At 43.8% G+C, this 19379-nt stretch overlaps 1 protein-coding gene across 6 annotated transcripts in view; it reads left to right on the top strand.

Moving 5' to 3' along the window:
• Positions 1-19379, top strand: part of PDZD2 (PDZ domain containing 2) — a 372225-nt gene that overhangs the window by 42443 nt on the left and 310403 nt on the right. The window lies entirely within an intron of this gene.

The following is a 19379-nucleotide window of genomic DNA, read 5'->3' as shown; positions in this document are numbered from 1 at the left end:
GTATGTGGTGTGTCTAATGAGACAGGTTAAAGATATTGGTGTGAAATTTGGTCCTCTAAGCCCCGCCCCTTCTGACTGGATTCTGGGAGCCTGTCGTGGCTGTTCCGCTCCTTAGATTCCTGAGGAGAGCTGACCCTGACCTCTGAGATTCTCCTCTCTGTTCCTAGAAAAGGAAAGTTCAGGAACCTCCTCTGATGCTCTGCTCTCTGGGCCAGGGAGACTTCTGGAAGGTTATGAAGTTCTTGTGTGCCTTAATCTCTGTTCCAAAAGAGGGTAAAAGCCCCGTGTTATTTTTTTTTGCTCCAGTAGTCGAGGCCGAGGTGTCTCGTGGAGGGGTCTTGGCTTCAAAGTCCTTCCTTAGGAGGGAGAACGGGAAATTCCCGCTGGCCTCTTGGAGCTATTTAGGTGCTGGAAAACTCATCAGGACGACACTCAGGTCATTTGAAACGTTGTCTCCCAGCCCCACAGTTAGTCATCCCCTGACTCTTGGAACGGGCCAAACCTCAGAGATAACTCTGGTAAACATATCATTGGGGATCAAAAATGAGTTCAGTTCCTATGCGCGGATTCCTAAGGTGGTTGCAAAGAAGCAAGGCGCTGTCACAGTGGTTATGGTCTTCTTCTTCTTCTTTTTTTTTTTTAACATGATTGGATATGTATTTTTAAAAGCGGTTATGGTCATCTAATTGGAAAGAACAGTAAGCGGGGTTGTGTTTCAGCTGGGCCCCAGAGGACCCTGGCAAGTTCCTTAATATCATGTTGCTTCAGTTTGCCCATCTGCTAAATGGAAATAACTCAGGAGCCGTTGCCAAGCTTGCAGAGCACCCAGCCCGCTGCCCGGGGCCTGGGATGTGTCAGTAGCTGCTCAGGATGTGCTCAGGAAGTGCCGCGCTGATGGGGATGGCGTGGTGCTTGGGGTCTTCATTTCCTGGGGCTGCCCTTATAAAGTACCATACACTGGGTGACTTAAAACCGCAGACACTTATTTTCTCCTAGTTCTGGAGGCCAGATGTCCAAAAATCAAAGTATTGGTGGGGTTGTGCTGCCTCGGAAGGCCCTGGGGGAGAATCTTCCCCGGCTTCTCGCAGCTCTGGTGGCTGCCTGTGTTCCTTGGATGTGTCTGCATCGCTCCGATCTCAGTCTCTGTGGCCACACGGCCTCCTCCTCGCCTCTGTGTCCTCTCTGTGCGTCTCTGTCTAATCTCCCTCTGCCTCTCAGCTGTAAGATACGTGTGACGGTCCAGGCTAAGGGCCTCCTCTCAAGGTCCTTAACTTACTTACACCTGCGAAAATCCACATTTTTTCCAAATAAGGTAACATTCACAGGTTCGCAGGATTAGGGTGTGGACATAGCTATTTGGGCGCCACTGTGGAGGAGCCCACTATACTCAGTAAGTGCTACCTGTAGTGGTAATGATGGTGACGGTGACAGTGACAATACAAAGCAGTAAAGAAGTGCGGGCAAATCTAGGGGCCTGTGGGGAGTGTTCAAGGGTGGCGCCAAAGGGGATTGAACTCTGGCCTGACTCGCTCTCCTACCCTTCCCTGCATTCTAGACCGTTCTGTGTGTCCGGAGCTCTGACACCCTTGTGTCCTTCTGCCCCAGGTTTGTTGGGCTCCTGGGCCAGCTCCTGGGCCAGCCAGGACTTGGAGGCGTTGTGCCGTTTGTTCCTCAGGCCAGTTGCCCGCCTCCTGCGTGAGGGGTGTGGGCCTTCAGAGGGCTCAGCGTGATGCCATTTCCAGCAGGCCCATCTTCCACGTTCTGGCCTGGCCAGGGCCCTGACCTGCTGCTGAGAGCGGCTGCCGTGCGTTGCAGGACCGGCGACTGCATCCAACCGCCTGCGCAAGCCTTTGGGAGGACGAGGCGCCCACGTCTGGGCTGGGGAAGGCAGTGTCTCCCCCGCTTCCCCGCGTGGGAAGGCGCTCCTCCCAGCCGGGGTGCTGCTGCCCTCAGGGCCCTGCTTGGCTTAGGTTTGGAGGCTTGTTGTTTTTTAATTTCAGGATGGGAAGAGGCAGCTTTCGGATCTGGCAGGGATCTCGCTGTGCAAAATGAAATCCCATGTGGAGAGGATGCGCCTGACAGGGGCCTGCTGTGCAGTTAATGGTTGGATGTGCGGTTTCGAGGCCCCCTGGTGCTCCCGGGGGACAGAATCTGTAAGTGGGGGTGGGAGGAGAGTGGGGAAAGCATTCTTTTCTGTCTCCATTGCTGATGAAACTTGAGGGCTGGACATTTTCTTATCACCCCCAGCAGGGAGCTCAGAATGAACCAAAGTGGCCTGTGTGAGTTCAGGGCTGCCGGGGATCAGCTTGAAACTCTCAGCAAAGTTCCTATGGAACTGAAGGAAAACTGCTTTCCCGTCTGCTCGCTCATTCCCCCTACACAGATCAATGAAGGGACAGGAGTTAGGAGACCTGGATTCTAGTCCCACTTCTGCCCTTATGGTCAGAAAAGTTTATAAGGAAGCCACTTAAATGCTCTGAGTGTCAGATTCTTGGAAAATGAGAGATGAGAGCGCCCACTCCAGTCTGCAGGTGAATGAATGGAGCAAAGGAGATCTCACCTGTGAAAGCCCTTTTGGAAGCAGATCATCACTCTATCACTGCATCTAATTGAATATTGCTTTTTTTAAAAAAAAAATATCATGTGGGCAATTCCTAATGATGTTTCTGTAACGACGGTAACATTTAAAATGTCAGAAACAAAAACGGTGCTTGTAGAACATGAACAGCCAGAAATGACATTGAATGTCTTGGCTAGATGTGAACTTTTAGGGGGCAGGGTTGTATCTTCTACATTTTCTTGTATTTTCGAATCTCAGCTACCCAGCATGTAGGAGTTGCTCCATAAGCGCTGACCGACAGACTCAGTGGTCACCTGGTTCAACCTGCTGCTTCACCTGTGAGGGACATGGCTCGGAATGAAACGAGACAGGGCTCTCCAGTTACATGCTGCTGGCAGCCCTTTCCTTAAGCACACAGCCTCTCCCATGGGCTGTGTCCTCGGGCTAGATTGCCTATACTTTTTATTTTTATTTTTTTGCATACATTAGACTCCATTTATTCTTCAGAATCCATCTTGAATATTGGGTCCTCAGAGTAACAAGCATTTTCTGGCCTCTCAGGCCAATTGATCCCTTCTCCCCAGGTGCTCCCTTGGGGCCTGGCTAGGGTGAAAAATATAAGAGCACGAAAAAAATGCAGTAATCAAGATAAATGATATTTTAGTCACTATTTTAAAAAATTAAATTTAATGCAAAAAAAGTCTACCTTGAACTACATATCAACATTTGGAAGAATCTGACCCTGCCTTGCATGACTCAGCTTCATTGATTTCTCCCTCATCCTAGCCCTGTCCACGGATCTTGTCTTTAGTTAAAACTGTGACATTTTGCTCATCGTGCATTTTTGCACTAGTTTTCATTTTGCAAACTACTGCATCAGTTGTGTTTTGATTACAGAGTTTTTTGAAGCTCCTTAAATTTTGTACCCAGTGCCCTGGTAACTCCCCTCCTAGCACACACCCCCTAACGTGCTCATGTCTTTGCAGGGTCTCTCCCGCTGGAGGCTCTCTGAGGGCAGGGACAGCATCTTTTTACTTTGGTGCAAGAGAAAGACCTGATTGGGCCTCCTTGGTCCGCCTTTGCTTTCAGCTGAGATTCTGCTCAGTCCCACTCTGAAAGCATTTGGTGAAGGATGTGAATTTTACTGAGGATTTCATGGGGAAGATAAAGGATATAATATCTTCAAAATCCTACTTAGACATCTTTTGATTCTCTTCTCCAAAGTTCTCTCCGGCCAGCTGTCTTATCTCTGCTTGCCTTTCTCTTCATTTCCACATTCCCAAGCAAAACAAACCCCCAACCGCTATTATTCCTTAAGATTTCCTCTTGAGTAGTGGTGGTGATGAGAATAATGGGGACATGGTCTTAGTTAGTCATACTGCCCACAGACAAAATGCCTGGCACCCAGAAGGGCTCAAAGAGTGACTGATGAATGAGTGAATGGATGAATGAATGAACGAGTGAAGGAACAAACAAAGCCCAGGTGCAGGAAAGGGGATTTTACCAAGGGAGGAGTTCTTCTACACCTCTTCTTAATTAAGCCCAAAAACCCATTACAAGAAACTTGAGGGTCTTTGGCAAGTTGCCATGGTTCTCTCACTGCTTTCTTTTACCGGAGGTAAGTTTCCCTGGAAATTTGTCCTATGAAGTGTCTTAGCATCAGCCTCGCTCTTCCTCATTACCTGTCCCCAGCTCTGGGCTCTTCTTACCCAGGAGCACTGACCATAGAGATGACTGTGGTTCCCGAATGAGCCTCAGCCTACACCGGGGGAGGTTTTATTCAGCTACCTCTCAAAAGCTACAGTGATTCTGCTTGATGGTCCCAAGGTTCCAGGGTCATCGTAGCATTCTTTGTCCCCAGGCCACAGAATCCTGAATCTCCTCTGTCAGAGATTCCGGAACAGGACAGGCTGTTACAACTTAATTGTGCTCAAAGGGGCATAACTGACCTGACTCCGGAAACTTACTAAGTATAACCAGGGCATTGTAAATTGTTTCAGACAATAGAAGAAATTCCCTATAGAAAGTTTAGAAAATAGAGAAGAATATTAAGATGACTTTAGAAGTCACCTGGAATCTTGTCCCCACAGGTGACCACTGTTAACGTTTCCTCGTGTTCTTTCAGACTTTCTTGCGTCTCTCTTTCTCTGGCGGGGGTGGGGGGACGTTGGCATGAAGGCCTTGCCAGGTGCCTGGGGTGAGGGGAGGCCCGGAGATCTCTGTGTCCCAGTCAGGGAGCTGGAAGACCTCCGACCCGGTCGGGGTGCCCTGGCCGGCCCTAGCGCCTCCCAGGGTTACAATCCCGGAAGCGAGTCTTTGTCTCCTTCCCTGTTTGTTTCCACTGAGTCTCACCAGCAGGGGCTGCCTGCGTGTTAGGAACACAGATATTATTAGGCTCTGACTCTGCTTTGGCGACACTGAAAGGAAGGGGGCTGGGTGGGTGTCTGCCAAGTGCTAACAGTTTTACATACGTAATTTCATTTACTTCTCACAACAACACGGGCGATGGGGGTTATCATTCTCCCTGTATGAAGAAAGAGGAACCCAAGGCTCTGGGGCTGAAGCCGGTGGCCCAGGGCTCACGGGACACGCTGCCGAGGCAGACGGCAGCCCTGGGTCACCTGCCTCCAAAGCCCAAGCTGCTCGCGGGGTCAGTCTCTCTCCCCACCCTGCTTTGTGCCAGGGCTGGGGTGGTAGAAGGAGGATCTGTCTTTGCTTGGAGTATTTTCTGTTCTCTCAGTAGAGAAGATCAGACTCCTGAACACCAACCTGCTTTGGGCTTTGGTTTTGTGTTGTATGGACGAGGCTGCTGATTTTCATTTATTCATTCAGCAGATATTTCTAAGTGCCTGGTGTGCTCCAAGTGCTGAGCTGCCATTAGGGATGGGAAGGAAAATTAATGTGGAGTCCCTCCCTTGAGCAGATTTATATCTGGTAGGAGAGAAAGACAAGTGAATACCTTTCGCTATGGTAGGAACAGTGGGAGAGAAGGCTGGGGCAGGAAAGAGAAGCATCTCAATCCAAAACGGCCTTAAGAAGGTGGGGTGGGGAGTGGCTAGGAAGGGCTGCCCAGAGGAAGTCATTTTTGAGCTGAATATCGAAGGCATAGAGGCGTGAAACAGCATGAAGTCCAGGAAACCACATGCGGTCCATTATGGCTCAAATTGAGGGTGGAGAGTGAGGGGTGAAGGACATAATCTTGGGGGCTCAGAAGTGCCGGCTCAGAAAGGAGGGGAGGGTGACCCACTGACTCGTCTGAATGTAACCCCCAAGGATTCTGAGGACCAGCTCCGTGCTTTAGAAGGAGCACACTTTGGCTTCTGGGTGGAGGCTAGTCGGTGGGGGACAGGCTGCACACAGGAGTCTGTTGCAGCGGGGAAGCGATTTGGCCCGAAGAACAGCGGGACAGAGGATTGGGTTGCAGGGACAAGATGTGAGAGAGACTGGGAGGAAGACTCCACACAGGGAGGCAGTGAGTGAGGTCCAGAGACAGAAGGACACGGAGGAGGCAAAGATGATACCTAATTTCGGAGTGGGACCAGGGTGGGTGGTGTGGCCTTTCAGGAGATAGAAGCGGGAGGATGAGTTTGAGATGCATATGAGTTAAACTGACAGTTTCCAGTGGCTGGAAATGTAGGATTTGGGGGCCTTGCTTTGGTCCCCCTCTCCTTCTTCCACTCCTATGTTCCTGCTCCCTTTTACCCCACCCCAGCCTCCAGCTGTCAGTTCTTATGTATGTGGCTGGCCCCTGCCTCATCCCTCTGTGCACTTTATTCAAGCCAGGATGGCTCCATTCCCTGTAAGGCCCTGGCAATAGCCCCACCATCCCCATTTTACAGATAAGGAAACTGAGCCCCCTCCCCCCATATTTGTAAGTTGTTATATATCAGCCTCCCAGTGAGGAAAGAGAGAAGCCATTGTCTGGCCAAGGGGGAGAAGGGCGAGAGGAGGGGACTTGAGCAAGGTGACCAACTCATCCTAGTTTGCCAGGACTGTCCCACATGCTAGCATTGGAAGTCCCGCATCCCAGGGAACCCTTCGGACCTGGGTACACCTGGAGGGTTGATCATCTGAGGTTGGGTGGGGAAAGGGAGGGAACCTTCCTGCCATGTTAGGAGCTTAGGCATGCTCTCAGCCTGGGCTACCTTCTCTGGGGGCTCTGGGACACAGTAGCCAGGCCACACACAGGCTGCCTCTGAGACACGGGTGCTTCTTGTGCCAGAGCCACCTGCCATCTGAGCCCTGAGTCCCCAGGTCCCTGGGGATGAATTGTTGTGCAGACCCAGTACTCAGCACACAGTAGATCCTCTATAAATATTTGCCCAGTGACTGAAGCCTGGGTTATATATGGAAAAGAGGCAGAGTTGAGGGTAATTTCTTTCTCTTGACCAATTAAATGGCAGACCTCTAGAATACACACAGGTGTCTTTCTGCTCACAATCTCCCTTCTGAAGCCTCCAAGATGAAAGTCTTCTTCCTGCTTTATTTAGAAAAACCGATACCTGTTCTAATCTCACCGAAGTCTTAACTCTACTCCTAATGCCAGTGCCTGAGGCAGCTTTGATGTCATACATTTGCATCTGGGATCGTAACTCTCACCGTCTCTCACGTTTAGAAACCATGGGGATAATGAGCAGATGTTTTGCTAATAATGAGAAGATGTGCAGGCACTGACTCATGAGGATAGTTTCCAGTCCTGAGTTAATTAGCAAGCTGGGGAGCCCAGATAAATAAAGCTTCCCATTTCCTTTCCTGGAGTCTGCAATATCTGGTCTGGAGGTTCCCTCCCTTCTTCTCCCTCCACCCCAAGCGTCAGGATTTGAGGGGAAGCGTTTAAAAGGCTGGTAATTTGTGTGTATGGAACTGGCTTCTAAGCGGACATATGGCCTGCGTTCCTACAGAAACTGCAGCTCACAGATGTACAGTCAGTTCTCCATTATTTGCTGGCTGATTACCTGGCTCTCCCTATCCCAACCTCGGTTTATATGTCCTTCTTATTGACTTTCTCATGGGCTTTATTGCAGCATTTCAGGAGTCGAGAGGGGGGAGAGGGTTGTGAAATACTACATGCCGTGCCTGCTGTTAGTCTCATATTATTCTTCAAACAGTCCCATGAAGGAGGCATCCTTGTAACCCCTATCGTACAGATGGGAAAACTAAGTCTTAGACAAGTTAAGCTACTAGAGCCAAGCGGGGAAATGGATTTAAAGCCGAGTTTGTCTAATGGCAGAGCCCAAGTTCTTCACCAATGAGTTCAGCAAATTCAAATCTTCCTTTATTTTAAAAAATGTCTATCTTAGTCAGCTTGGGCTGCCATAACAAAATACCATAGACTGGATGGCTTAAACAACATTTATTTCTCACAGTTCTGGAGGCTGGGAAGATCAAGATCAAGGTGCCAGCAGATTCGGTGCCTAGTGAGGGCTCTCTTCATAGTTTGCAGATGGCCATCTTCTCCTTATGTCGTCACATGGCCTTTGGTGCATGAGGGGAGAAAGGGAAACCTCATGTCTCTTCCTCTTTTTATAATTCTGTCATGAGTGCCCTACCCTCATGACCTAATCTAACCCTAATTACCTCCCAAAGGCCCCACCTCCAAACGATCACACTGGGGGCTAGGGCCTCAACAAATGGATTTTGAGGGGGCACAAACATCCAATCCATGCAGTGTCTAAGCAAAACCCTTACTTGAATGGGGACTTCTCGTTGACACACATTGTCTGACCATAGATCTAGGGGGCGACTTGGCCTCCCAACTCTTTGCCCACTCTGTATAGTTCATTAGCCTTCTCTTTCCTCCCCCCTCGCCCACTTTTCAAAATTCTGCCATACTGATCTTCTCTCTTCTCTGTGAGAAATGGTAAAAATGGGAACCGTTATTGTTTTCAAGCTGATTGAGCAGTCTTCTCAAGAAGTCAGAAAGCAGGCCCAAGAGATTATCTCAAAATTTACTCCAGCCAGAAGATCCTGTGCTGCTTTGTAAAAATATAATACTCAGAATTTGAGACTTGGAGTTCACTGAGCATGTTCCCCTGTTGATGGTGTGTTTACTGAATGTCAGTTGCTGTTGCTAACCACGCTTTGAAACAAGAGACATGTGTTTTTAATAGAATCGCAAGTTTTATGCCTTGTTAAAAGTACCGACCTGGTTGTTGGCTGGAGGAATGAGGCGGGATGTTGAGGGCTGCTATGAATTCTCTGTCTGCTGGGGCAGGGGAGGGAAACTGAGGAAGGACGGCCTGTGCCCTCGCATTTGCTCTATTTCAGAGGGATTGCCCTCCCGGTTCTCTTTCGGAAACAACCGCTGATTACCAGCTGGTCTTCTCAGCCCCACCCATCCGTGGAATAGCAATGGGCTTCATCCTTTCTGAATGGAAGGGCAGAGTACTCGTGTTTATTTCCAGAGAAACTTTTGCCTTAACTGTAAAGAGCATCCACTGGATTTTGTGGAAAGCCAAAATTACAGGGTATTTTAAAAGAAATGCAGCCCTTATTACTTCAAGAAATGCTTTCTGAATGCCAGGACCAGAGGCGAGGGCCTGACCCTATGTACAGGATGACAGGCAATCCTCACATTTCCCAGTACAGCGCCTGTCCCTAAAGTGATGTCTTCAAGTCCTTCTTTAACTTTAGTTTCCTACACAACGTGTGTTCTTATTTTCCTGATTGTAAGAGAAATATCTGTATAAAAATGAAGTAAATTTTCACCAGTTATTTCACCACCCATAGATAATGCTCATTTTCCAAGACATTTCTTTTTAATCTTTTTTTCGATGTCTTTGTAGATATGTAAATAGAATATTTATAAAATTGAGCATATAATCTACAGTTTTGAATACTGCTTCCTGACCCACCTCCCCAACCTAAGAGCACTTGGTGGGCTTCCTCCGTTTTCATTAAAGAGCCTTCAATTGCAGTTTTTAAATGAATACATAAGACTCCATCCAGTGGATACACCACAACTGACTTAACCCGTGCTCTTTTTCTCAGCTATTTAGACTGCAGAGTTTTCCTTTTATAGAAAACACAGTAATATTCTGGTCCTTCACTCTTAATTACTTGAAATGTTTCTTTTGTTTGAAGTATCACTGCTTTCGTTCCACGTTCAATGATGGATGTGTTACAGCAATGTAAATCAAACTACTTTTTAAATTCAGAAGAACTCCCCTCACCCCAATTAAGGAACTGGGTGTTGTTTTATAAAGAGGGCCCGATTTTAAAAATAAAATAAAGAGAGAGTGAAAACGGGAGAGGGAATGCTTGTACATTTCTTCATCCCTTATGTAAACCTAGATTGTGTTGCGTGGTCTAAGAATATACATTGAGTTTACAACCTACTCCTAAAGAAGACTGATTTACACACAGGAAAGAATGAGAGAATAATATATGAAAGAATATAACAAGGTGTTAAGCTATATAATAGATGAATATGTACTAAGGGAAAATAGTAAAAGAAGGGAAAATCCTTGCATTTTCTGGTGTCATTAAAGACTTCTGGAGGGAGAAGATACCTGGGATTTTAAAAGATAGAAAGTTACCATGTACTGAGCCCTGACAATGTGCTTGGGGCTTTATATGTATCATCTAATTTATTCCTTACAATGGCTCTGCCTATTTATTGTTAAAAGCAATTGGATCCTTGCAAAAAATATACAATACAATAATATTATAGATTTATACAGTATGATAAGGTTGGTAGTATTTGCAAATATAATATGATTGACATAGACACAGAACAATAAATATTTTTAAAATAGATGAAATCAGGGCGAAGGGAAAATATGGACAGGAAGAAGGTAAGCTCTATGAAGGAAGGATTCTTTGCCTGTTTTGTTCACTGATGGATTCCACAGAACTGGATTAATGACTGTATATATAGTAGGTGTTCAGTAAATATTTGTTGAATTAAGGAACGAATGAAAGGTTTGGCTAAGATGTTTGCTGTATGGCCCTGTGTACATTTCCAGTGGTCAGATGGAGTTTTGACTCTGAGCTTCCTTGCAGACAAAGCATAGGGTAGATAACATGTTCAGAAAGGACCTTGATTTACAAATAAGGAACAAGTTTAGCAGGCAGTGGGGACAGAATTTGACCAGGTTATGTCTGGGGAAAGTGGGGGATCTATTCCAAGGAGTAGGACTGCTATGGGAAGCAGTTTAGAGGGCTGGTTAGTGAGTGGGAGTAGCAGAGAAGCATATTTGGCAGGTAGTGAAGAGGAGTCTCCTGACGGGCAGAGGGCATTGTAAGGAGCTATAAGAGAGAGCCTGGGCAGAAGGCGGATTTACTTAAAAGCAAAATAATCCCATGATTACTTGCCCAGACCTAAACCCTCTTTTATGGACTGAATCATGTCCTTCCAAAATTGTGCGTTGAAGCCCTCACCCCTAATGTGACTATTTGGAGAGCAGGTCTTTAAGGAGGTAATTAAGATTAAATGAGGTCGTAAGGGTGAAACCTTTACAAGAGGAAGAGACATCAGGGAGCTCTCTCAACCTCTGAGAGTGCACAAAGAAAAGACCACGTGAAGACACAGTGAGAAGGCAGCTGTGTACAAATCAGGTGTCTTCCTTGATCTTAGACTTCTAACCTCTGGAACTGTGAGAAAACACATTTCTGTTGTTTAAGCCACCCAGGCTGGTATTTGGTTATGGCAGCTGGAGCAAACTAATTAATACAACCTCTATAGAAAGATAAACTCACATGAACCTGGAAAAGGTGAAAACTGCCAGTGAACTTTAGTCCCAGAAACCTAAAACATCATGGAGTTTTTCAATTTTAGAAGATAATTGAGGAGAGATTGGTTTAAGATGGCGGAGTAGAAGGATGTGCACTCACTCCCTCTTGTGAGAGCACCAGAATCACAACTAAGTGCTGAACAATCATTGACAGGAAGACACTGGAACTCACCAAAAAAAGATACCCCACATCCAAAGACAAAGGAGAAGCTGCAATGAGATGGTAGGAAGGGCACAATCACAATAAAATCAAATCCCGTAACCGTTGGGTTGGTGACTCACAAACTGGAGAACAATCATACCACAGAAGTCCACCCACTGGAGTGAAGGTCCTGAGCCCCACGTCAGGCTTCCCAACCTGGGGGTCCGGCAACAGGAGGAGGAATTCCCAGAGAATCAGACTTTGAAGGGTAGCGGGATTTGATTGCAGAACTTCAACAGGGCTGGGGGAAACAGAGACTTCACTCTTGGAGGGCACACACAAAGTAGTAGTAAGTGCATCAGGACTGAGGGGGAAGGAGCAGTGACCCCATAGGAGACTGAACCAGACCTACCTGCTAGTGTTGGAGGGTCTCCTGCAGAGGTGGGGGGCAGCTGTGGCTCACCATGGGGACAAGGACACTGGCAGCAGAAGTTCTGGAAAGTTCTCCTTGGTGTGAGCCCTCCCAGAGTCCGCCATTAGCCCCACCAAAGAGCCTGTAAGCTCCAGTGCTGGGTCGCCTCAGGCCAAAAAACCAACAGGGACGGAACTCAGCCCCACCCATCAGCAGACAAGCGGATTAAAGTTTTACTGAGCTCTGCCCACCAGATCAACACCCAGCTCTACCCATATCAGTTCCTCCCATCAGGAAGCTTGCACAAGCCTCTTAGATAGCCTCATCCACTAGAGGGCAGACAGCAGAAGCAAGAAGAACTACAATCCTGCAGCCTGTGGAAGGAAAACCACATTCACAGAAAGATAGACAAAATGAAAAGGCAGAGGACTATGTCCCAGATGAAGGAACAAGATAAAACCCCCCAAAAACAACTAAATGAAGTGGAGATAGGCAACTTTCCAGAAAAAGAATTCATAATAATGATAGTGAAGAAGATCCACGACCTTGGAAAAAGAATGGAGGCAAAGATCGAGAAGATTAAAGAAATGTTTAGCAAAGACCTAGAAGAATTAAAGGACAAACAAACAGAGATGAACAATACAATAACTGAAATAAAAAATACACTAGAAGGAATCAATAGCAGAATAACTGAGGCAGAAGAACGGATAAGTGACCTGGAAGACAGAATGGTGGAATTCACTGCCGTGGAAGAGAATAAAGAAAAAAGAATGAAAAGGAATGAAGACAGTGTAAGAGGCCTCTGGGACAACATTAAATGCACCAACATTCACGTTATAGGGATCCCAGAAGGAGAAGAGAGAGAGAAAGGAGCCGAGAAAATATTTGAAGAGATTATAGTTGAAAACTTCCCTAACATGGGAAAGGAAATAGCCACCCAAATCCAGGAAGTGCAGAGTCCCAGGCTGGATAAACCCAAGGAGAAACATGTCAAGACACACAGTAATCAAATTGACAAAAATTAGAGAAAAAGAAAAATTATTGAAAGCAACAAGGGAAAAATGACAAATAACATACAAGGGCACTCCATAAGGTTAACAGCTGATTTCTTAGCAGAAATTCTACAAGCCAGAAGGGAGTGGCATGATATATTTAAAGTGATGAAAGGAAAGAACCTAGAGCCAAGATTACGCTAGCCAGCAAGGATCTCATTCAGATTCGATGGAGAAATCAAAAGCTTTGCAGACAAGAAAAAGCTAAGAGAATTCAGCACCACCAAACCAGCTCTACAACAAATGCTAAAGGAACTTCTCTAAGTGGGAAACCCAAGAGAAGAAAAGGACCTAAAAAAACAAACCCAAAACAATTAAGAGAATGGTAATAGGAGCATAAATATTGATAATTACCTTAAACATGAATGGATTAAATGCTCCAACCAAAACACACAGGCTGGCTGAATGGATACAAAAGCAAGACTCATATATATGCTGTCTACAAGAGACCCACTTCAGACCTAGGGACACATACAGACTGAAAGTGAGGGGATGGAAAAAGATATTCCATGCAAATGGAAATCAAAAGAAAGCTGGAGCAGCAATACTCATATCAGATAAGTTAGACTTTAAAATAAAGAATGTTGGGCTTCCCTGGTGGCGCAGCGGTTAAGAATCTGCCTGCCAATGCAGGAGACACAGGTTCAAGCCCTGGTCCGGGAAGATCCCACATGCCGCAGAGTAACTAAGCCTGTGCACCACAACTACTGAAGCCCACGTGCCTAGAACCCATGCTCCACCGCAACAAGAGAAGCCTCTGCAATGAGAAGCTTGCGCACCACAAGGAAGAGTAGGCCCCGCTTGCCACAACCAGAGGAAGCCCATGCACAGCAACAAAGACCAAATGCAGCCAAAAAAAAATAAAACAAATAAAAAATAAAGAATATTACAAGAGACAAGGAAGGACACAACATAATGATCAAGGGATCAATTCAAGGAGAAGATTTAACAATTGTAAATATATATGCACCCAACATAGGAGCACGTCAATATATAAGGCATATGTTAACAGCTATAAAAGAAGAAATCAACAGTAACACAATAATAGTGGGAGACTTTCACACCTCACACCAATAGACAGATCATCCAGACAGAAAATTAATAAGGAAACACAAGCTTTAAATGACACAATAGACCAGATAGATTTAATTGATATTTATAGGACATTCCATCTGAAAACAGCAGATTACACTTTCTTCTCAAGTGCACACGGAACATTCTCCAGGATACATCACATCTTGGGTCACAAATCAAGCCTTGGTAAACTTAAGAAAATTGAAATCATATCAAGCATCTTTTCCGACCACAATGCTATGAGATTAGAAATCAGTTACAGGGGAAGAAAACATAAAAAACACAAGCACATGGAGGCTAAACAATATGTTACTAAATAACCAAGAGATCACTGAAGAAATCAAAGAAGAAATCAAAAAATACCTAGAGACAAATGACAATGAAAACACGATGATCCAATACCTATGGGATGCAGCAAAAGCAGTTCTAAGAGGGAAGTTTATAGCAATACAACTCTATCTTTAGAAACAAGAAAAATCTCAAATAAGCAATCTAACCTTACACCTAAAGTAACTAGAGAAAGGAGAACAAATAAAACCCAAAGTTAGCAGAAGGAAAGAAATCATAAAGATCAGAGCAGAAATAAATGAAATAGAAACAAAGAGAACAGTAACAAAGATCAATAAAACTAAAAGCTGGTTCTTTGAGAAGATAAACAAAATAGATAAACCTTTAGCCAGAATCATCAAGAAAAAGAGGGAGACGACTCAAATCAATAAAATTAGAAATGAAAAAGGAGAAGTTGCAACGGACACTGCAGAATACAAAGTATCCTAAGAGATTACTACAATCCACTCTATGCCAATAAAATGGACAACCTGGAAGAAATGGACAAATCACTAGAAAGGTATAACCTTCCAAGACTGAACCAGAAAGAAATAGAAGATATGAACAGACCAATCACAAGTAATGAAATTGAAACTGTGATTAAAAATCTTCCAGCACACAAAAGCCCAGGACCAGATGGCTTCACAGGTGAATTCTATCAAACATTTAGAGAAGAGCTAACACCCATCCTTCTCAAACTCTTCCAAAAAATTGCAGAGGAAGGAACACTCCCAAACTCATTCTACGAGACCACCCTCACCCTGATACCAAAACCAGACAAAGATAATACAAAAAAAGACAATTAGAGACCAACATCACTGATGAATATAGATGCAAAAATCCTCAATAAAATACTAGCAAACAGAATCCAACAACACATTAAAAGGATCATACACCATGATCAAGTGAGATTTATCCCAGTGATGCAAGGATTCTTCAATATATGCAAATCAATCCACGTGATACACCATATTAACAAATTGAAGAATAAAAACCATATGATCATCTCAATAGATGCAGAAAAAGCTTTTGACATAATTCAACACCCAGAGTTTTTATTATACTCTGGAGAGTATGATAAAAACTCTCCAGAAAGTGGACATAGAGGGAACCTAGCCCAACATCATAAAGGCCATATACAACAAACCCACAGCAAACATCATTCTCAATGGTGAAAAACTGAAAGCATTTCCTCTAAGATCAGGAAGAAGACAACGAGGTCCACTCCCACCACTATTAGTCAACATAGTTTTGGAAGTCCTAGCCATGGCAATCAGAGAAGAAAAAGAAATAAAAGGAATACAAATTGTAAAAGAAGAAGTAAAACTGTCACTGTTTGCAGATGACATGATACTATACGTAGAGAATCCTAAAGATGCCACCAGAAAACTACTAGAGCTAATCAGTGAATTTGGTAAAGTTGCAGGATACAAAATTAATACACAGAAATCTCTTGCATTCCTATACACTAACAACGAAAAATCAGAAAGAGAAATTAAGGAAACACTACCATTCACCACTGCAACAAAAAGAATAATATACCAAGGAATAAACCTGCCTAAGGAGGTAAAAGACCTGTACTAGGAAACTATAAGACACTGATGAAAGAAATCAAAGATGACACTAACAGATGAAGAGATATACCATGTTCTTGGATTGGAAGAATCAATATTGTGAAAATGACTATACTACCCAAAGCAATCTACAGATTCAATGCAATCCCTATCAAATTACCAATGGCATTTTTTTACACAACTAGAACAAAAAATCCTTTTTCTAAAAAAAATTAATTAATTAATTTATTTTTGGCTGTGTTGGGTCTTCGTTTCTGTGCGAGGGCTTTCTCCAGCTGTGGCGAGCGGGGGCCACTCTTCATCGTGGTGCGCGGGCCTCTCACTGTGGTGTGCGGGCCTCTCACTGTCACGGCCTCTCCCGTTGCGGAGCACAGGCTCCAGACGCACAGGCTCAGTAGTTGTGGCTCACGGGCTTAGTTGCTCTGCGACATGTGGGATCTTCCCAGACCAGGGCTCGAACCCATGTTCCCTGCATTGGCAGGCAGATTCTTAACCACTGCACCACCAGGGAAGCCCAACAAAAAATCTTAAAATTTGTATGGAGACACAAAAGACCCTGAATAGCCAAAGCAATCTCTTTTTTTAACATCTTTATTGGAGTTTAATTGCTTTACAATGTTGTGTTAGTTTTTGCTGAATAACAAAGTGAATCAGCTATATGTATACATATATCCCCCATATCCCCTCCCTCTTGCATCTCCCTTCCACCCTCCCTATCCCACCCCTCTAGGTGGTCACAAAACACCAAGCTGATCTCCCTGTGTTATGCAGCTGCTTCCCACTAGCTATTTATTTTATATTGGGTAGTGTATACATGTCAATGCTAGTTTCTCACTTTGTCCCAGCTTACCCTTCCCCCTCCCCATGTCCTCAAGTCCATTCTCTATGTCTGCGTCTCTATTCCTGTCCTGCCCCTAGGTTCATCACAACCTTTGTTTTTTTTTTTTTTTTTTTTAGATTCCATATATATGTGTTAGCATACGGTATTTGTCTTTCTCTTTCTGACTTACTTCACTCTGTATGACAGACCCTGGGTCCACCCATGTCACTACAAATAACTCAATTTCGTTTCTTTTTATGGCTGAGTAATATTCCACTGTATATATGTGCCACATCTTCTTTATCCATTCATCTGTTGATGGACACTTAGCTTGCTTCCATGTCCTGGCTATTGTACATAGTGCCGCAATGAATATTGTGGTACATGACTCTTTTTAAATTATGGTTTTCTCAGGGTATATGCCCAGTAGTGGGATTGCTGGGTCATATGCTAGTTCTGTTTTTAGTTTTTTAAGGAACCTCCATACTGTTCTCCATAGTGGCTGTATCAATTTACATTCCCACCAACAGGGCAAGAGAGTTCCCTTTTCTCCACACCCTCTCCAGCATTTATTGTTTGTAGATTTTTTGATGATGGCCATCCTGACCGGTGTGAGGTGATCCCTCATTGCAGTTTTGATTTGTATTTCTCTAAGGATTAGTGATGTTGAGCATACTTTCATGTGTTTGCTGGCAATCTGTATATCTTCTTTGGAGAAATGTCTGTTTAGGTCTTCTGCCCATTTTTGGATTGGGTTGGTTTTTTTTGGTTGTTTTTTTGTTTTGTTTTGTTTTGTTTTGTTTTGTTGATATTGAGCTGCATAAGCTGCTTGTATTTTGGAGATTAATCCTTTGTCAGTTGCTTCATTTGCAAATATTTTCTCCCATTCTGAGGGTTGTCTTTTTGTCTTGTTTATGGTTTCCTTTGCTGTGCAAAAGCTTTTAAGTTTCATTAGGTCCCATTTGTTTATTTTTATTTTTATTTCTATTTCTCTAGGAGGTGGGTCAAAAAGGTCTTGCTGTGATTTATGTCATAGAGTGTTCTGCCTATGTTTTCCTCTAAGAGTTTTATAGTGTCTGGCCTTACATTTAGGTCTTTAATCCATTTTGAGTTTATTTTTGTGTATGGTGTTAGGAAGTGTTCTAATTTCATTCTCTTACATGTAGCTGACAAGTTTTCCCAGCACTACTTACTGAGGAGGACGTCTTTTCTCCATTGTGTATTCTTGCCTCCTTTGTCAAAGATAAGGTGACCGTATGTGTGTGGGTTTATCTCTGGGCTTTCTATCCTGTTCCGTTGATCTATATTTCTGTTTTTGTGCCAGTACCATATTACCATATTATCTTGATTCCTGTAGCTTTGTAGTATAGTCTGAAGTCAGGGAGCCTGATTCCTCCAGCTCCTTTTTTCCTTCTCAAGATTCCTTTGGCTATTCGGGGTCTTTTGTGTTTCCATATAAATTGTGAAATTTTTTGTTCTAGTTCTGTGAAAAATGCCATTAGTAGTTTGCTAGGTATTCTACTGAATCTGTAGATTGCTTTGTGTAGTATAGTCATATTCACAATGTTGAATCTTCCAAACCAAGAACATGGTATATGTCTCCATCTGTTTGTATCAACTTTAATTTCTTTCATTAGTGTCTTATAGTTTTCTGCATACAGGTCTTTTGTCTACTTCGGTAGCTTTATTCCTAGGTATTTTATTCTTTTTGTTGCAGTGGTAAATGGGACTGTTTCCTTAATTTCTCTTTCAGAGTTTTCATCATTAGTGTATAGGAATGCAAGAGATTTCTGTGCATTAATTTTGTATCCTGTTACTTTACCAAATCCATTGATTAGCTCTAGTAGTTTTCTGGTAGCATCTTTAGGATTCTGTATGTATAGTATCATGTCATCTGCAAACAGTGATAGCTTTACTTCTTTTCCTATTTGGATTCCTTTTATTTCTTTTTCTTCTCTGATTGCTGTGGCTAAAACTTCCAAAACTGTGTTGAATAATAGTGATGAGAGTGGACAACCTTGTCTTGTTACTGATCTTAGAGAAAATGGTTTCAGATTTTCACCATTGAGAATGATATTGGCTGTCCATTTGTCATATATGGCCTTTATTATCTTGAGGTAGGTTTCCTCTATGCCTACTTTCTGGAGAGGTTTTATGATATATGGGTGCTGAATTTTGTTGAAAGCTTTATCTTCATCTATTGAGATTATCATATGGTTTTTCTCCTTCAATTTGTTAATATGGTGTATCACATTGATTGATTTGTGTATATTGAAAAATCCTTGCATTCCTGGGATAAACCCCACTTGATCATGGTATATGATCCTTTTAATATGCTGTTGGATTCTGTTTGCTAGTATTTTATTGAGGATTTTTGCATCTATGTTCATCACTGATATTGGCCTGTAGTTTTCTTTTTTTGTGACATCTTTGTGTGGTTTTGGTATCAGGGTGATGGTGGCCTTGTAGAATGAGTTTGGGAGTGTACCTCCCTCTGCTATATTTTGGAAGAGTTTGAGAAGGATGCGTCTTAACTCTTCTCTAAATGTTTAATAGAATTCGCCTGTGAAGCCATCTGGTTCTGGGCTTTTGTTTGTTGGAAGATTTTTAATCACAGTTTCAATTTCAGTGCTTGTGATTGGTCTGTTTATATTTTCTGTTTCTTTCTGGTTCAGTCTTGGAA

Source organism: Balaenoptera physalus, assembly GCF_965194825.1.
Source record: "Balaenoptera physalus genome assembly, chromosome: 3".
NCBI classification, from domain to species: domain Eukaryota; kingdom Metazoa; phylum Chordata; class Mammalia; order Artiodactyla; family Balaenopteridae; genus Balaenoptera; species Balaenoptera physalus.
This window is presented reverse-complemented; position numbering and strand designations above follow the sequence as displayed.